At 41.1% G+C, this 4,447-nt stretch overlaps 1 pseudogene; it reads right to left on the reverse strand.

Annotated features, from left to right (window-relative positions):
• Window positions 1-2,789: 2,789 nt before the first annotated feature.
• On the reverse strand, window positions 2,790-3,725 carry LOC138387555 (L-aminoadipate-semialdehyde dehydrogenase-phosphopantetheinyl transferase pseudogene; annotated as a pseudogene).
• Between the last annotated feature and the right edge of the window lie 722 nt (window positions 3,726-4,447).

Consider the following 4,447-nt stretch of genomic DNA (forward strand, 5'->3'; position numbering starts at 1 on the left):
GTTGTTTTCCTCTTACTGCTTTTAAGATTTTCTCTTTATCTTTGGCTTTCAAAATTTGACTATAATATGTCTGGCTGTGGATCTTTTTGTGTTTATCCTATTCGAAGTTCATTGTTTCTTGGATGTTTAATGTTTTTCATGAAATATGAGGAAATTTTCGGGCATGACTTTACCATTTTTACCCTTTACCATTAATGTGTGTGTGGCTTGGATGTTGCTATCACAGTTCAGAGAGTTTCCTGTGTGTGTGTGTGCAGCTTATATTCAGCCAGAGACTAATAGCTTGGATTTCCTCAATCCAATTACTCCTAAGAATGTTGTCTTGGGCATGCACACAGTCTTCCAGACTCCCAGGAATAGATGTGATTTTATGTGGTGTTTTTAATAATAAAAGTTAATTTTTTAATTATTATAATCACAAGTGGTTTGTTTTTCCTATCACCATTACACGCATGCTAGGGATAACAATACTTCCTCTATTATAAATGCTACTTGATCTTTTTAAAAGGCAATATATACTATGCTTAGAATAACTGGACATGCTTAATAAAATAATTATAAAACATTTCAGTTTTTTTTACTAAGCAAAGTACCTAATTTTATACAATTTACACATAACTTTTAATGTTAGTAACAAAAATGATGAAATTATTTTACTTCTTGATATGTAACAAGATTTTAACTCCTCAAAACATACAGTACAACCATATAAGAGAGTCTGTCATCAACATAATAGTCTTGGCATCTTATATATTATGTTCTCACTTTACATTAAGTCCTACTTATTAAAATAAAAATGAGTAAAGATGATGAACAGGCAGCTCATAAAAAAGGAAGACAAATAACAAATAACAACACTGATGGGATATATCAACCTCATTTGTAAGGAAAGAAATACAAATTTTTTTATGGCCTGGCATGGTGGCTCACACCTGTAATCTTAGCACTCTGGGAGGCCAAGGTGGGAGGATTGCTGGAGGTCAGAAGTTCAAGAAATACAAATTTTTAAAATGACATACCATTTTTCAGTTATATTGGCAAAGATTAAATATATGAAAAAGATAACACCTACAATTGGCCAGGGAATATGTAGGTAGGAAGGTGTACTAACTGGAAGGGTAACTTGGACAGCATTTTTGGAGAGAAAATGGTAATACTTATCAAAGCTCTAAAAATGTTTAAGCCCTTTGAACCAGTCATTCCACTTCTGGAAACTTTTTTAAAGACATAATTAAGCATGTACATCAAAATGTATAAGGACATTCACTGCACCACTGCTTAATAAACTGCAGACAATCAAAATGTCTAACACAGAAAAAAATGAGTAAATTGTGGCACACCTTTCTATCACAGGCAGTGGCCTCCCCTCAATTCCATTCTCCCAAATCCACCCTAGTTATTTCCTTTTCAGCAGAGTGTACTTCTAAGAGAGGGTAAAAATGTCAGACATTGCCTTTCTCTGTGACCTGATCTGAGTCCCTGGAAACTGAGAGAAAATCTGGGGCCTTTTGGGAGCGTAGAAATGGCCTTTCCTGCCTTTTAGACACAGTTTTACAAAGATAGAAAACTGGAAGTTACAGCAGCAGCTCCTGTGATTGAGAGGGGGTGAGCCTCAGGCAAAACCAATAAGCTGAGGCCAAGGCTAAAAAAAAGGGTCTTTAATGACACCTCTGAACCTCATGTTATTTAAGATAACAAATGTCGTTGGTTATTTATGCCAATTATATTTGGACGTTGTTACCTCTGGTCAAAAGCATCCTCCTAATATTAGCCATACAATAGAGTACTTTAGAACCACTAAGAGTTATGTCATAGAGGTATATTCATGCATAGTCAATGTGCAGTTAAAAAAAATGATAGGCTGAGTGCAGTGGCTCACGCCTGTAGTCCCAGCTACTTAGGAGGCTGAGACAGGAGGATTGCTGGAGTGAGCCCAGGAACTCAAGGTTGCAATGAGCTGGGATCATGTCATTGCACTTCAGCTTGGGTGACAGAGCAAGACCCTGTCTCTAAAACAATATGTGCGCGCGCGCGAGTGTGTGTGTGTAAACAGTATGTTCCCATTTAAAAAAAAACCCAAATATGTTAATATGGATTCATTTGCCAAACAAAAAATCTGGAAAGATATTCAAGTTTTTTTTTTTTTTTTGAGACAGAGTCTCACTCTGTTGCCCAGGCTAGAGTGAGTGCCGTGGCGTCAGCCTAGCTCACAGCAACCTCAAACTCCTGAGCTCAAGCGATCCTCTTGTCTCAGCCTCCCAAGTAGCTGGGACTACAGGCATGCACCACCATGCCCGGCTAATTTTTTCTATATATATTTTTAGCTGTCCATATAATTTCTTTCTATTTTTAGTAGAGATGGGGTCTCGCTCTTGCTCAGGCTGGTCTCGAACTCCTGAGCTCAAACGATCCGCCCACCTCGGCCTCCCAGAGTGCTAGGATTACAGGCGTGAGCCACCGCGCCCGGCCTCAAGTTTTAAGAATAGTTCTCTGAAAGATAAGATTTAATGTTTCCTTTTGCATATCTGCAGTTTCTATTTTTTCCTACAGTGAGCATGGGTCACCTAAGATTGATTCTGCCATCCTCTCTGTTTCTAGCAATTCAATGCAATTTTGGAGAGGAAGAATAAACATGTATTCTAGTGAGCACTCTTGAACTGGAAGTCTGTGCTTTTAAGAGGAAAATTTTCACTTTTAAAACAACTATTTTGTGAAATAAAATTTGATACTATCAAGCATTTATTTTTTAGTGACTATGGAAGATTACAATTTTCACTTCCCTTTGTTATTCAGGAAATCCTCATGACATTGTACCATATCATACTGGCTTCTGTGAAGCAAAAACAGTCCCAAAATGAAATATCTTCGGGTGTCATGGGAACAGCAGATGCTATGAAATCACTGAAGGTGAGAATAGTAAATTGCCTCCGGGTTGGTTTAGAATCATCTTGACATGGAACATCCTGATGTCTACATCCATCAGGTTTCGTAAGAGCTGCTGCAACAAAATGGTACTCATCTATTTTGCCTTCCTCAAATGCCCATTCTTTTTCTTCCTCCCCATCCAAGAACAATCGTGTTTCTATATAAACTTGGCCTATACCCAAGTTTAATGGAGATACATCAAATTCAAACCACTGCAGTTCAAACCCTAGTCCCACACCAGTGGCTGTTAGGAAGCTTTCTTTCAGTGCCCAACTCCTCCTGTAAAACATCTCCAGCTGTGTCCATTGGTCCGTAATGCTTCTGATTGTCTCCCATTCTTTGCTGGTAAACTTTCTTTTCATAATGTGAAAGAATTCTGGAATTGAACCATCACCTGGAAAGCTAGTCTTCGTTATATCAGCTCCACCTTGCGGCTCAGGTTCAGCAGGAAGCACCGTGGAGTCCCCTGGATGAGAGACTTCAGCTTCGAAGTTGGTATAAGGATTCAGTGAGTCCTTTGCCAGAACTTGTTTTCCTTTTGTAGTTCTTTGCAAACAGATACCATTCCAAGGGATATTGAGTTTCTCTGCAACTAATTTCCTTATCATCACACGACCAGCCACAGCTGCCTTAGCATCCCAGGCAAAGACAAACTGGCCAATGCACTCCTTCTCAGGCTGGACCCACCATGCTGCCAGCAGCTATTCAGCTCAGCTCTGCAGCCAAGTGCCACAGGAAAAGGGCCAGCTCACACCCTCCATGGATGGCACCAAGCAGAACCACTTGGCTGGGAAAACCATACACTTGATTTTCTTTTTGAGTCTGGCTTTCTAAGAGTTGCCCTGCATCAAAGTAGCTTCTTCTTCAATTGGTATTTGGTCAGAGGTTGTGCTTAAGCCCCTTGTGCCAGTGGAGCTTCTGCCCTGTGTTGACGGTCTTTGTGCAGCTGGGAAACGATTCCAGGTCTGCCCACATCTGGGTGTGATTGCTCCTGACTAGGTGAAGCCTAATGCTTGTACACACGCTGTCTGCCCCCCGGGGCTGACTGTGATCTCAGGAGGGCTCTTTCTAGGCTGTCTCTTTTTCCTGTTAGATTTCCGATTGCTCTGCCATTCTGTTTGCTCCTACTAGCATCATGGAGGCACAAGCATCCTCTTACCTGCTCTCAACCAAAATATCTGTTGTTTTCAACAACACCTTTAGGCATGGAATTTTCCACTCTCTGTTCCAAATAAAATAATTCCCCTCAGACAGAGCTGGGAGCTCTTCATCCTTATGGGCTGACCCTCTCCTGGGCAATCTCTGTGCCACTGGACAGGAGCCAAGTTAGGGACAGTAACCCACTTATCCCAGAGTGACACCTCTGCTCTACAAGTGAGCACTGGGGTGATAGTGGCTCTCAGTCTTCTTGGTTTGGCCCTCGTGGTGTGGGAGCTTCCCCTAAGAGGAAGCTGGGGTGGGGGTGTGTAGAGACTGGGGTCTCAGTATTCTCAGCCTACTGACCTGGAGCAAAGCTTCTGCC

This window comes from Eulemur rufifrons, chromosome 1, assembly GCF_041146395.1.
Source record: "Eulemur rufifrons isolate Redbay chromosome 1, OSU_ERuf_1, whole genome shotgun sequence".
NCBI classification, from domain to species: domain Eukaryota; kingdom Metazoa; phylum Chordata; class Mammalia; order Primates; family Lemuridae; genus Eulemur; species Eulemur rufifrons.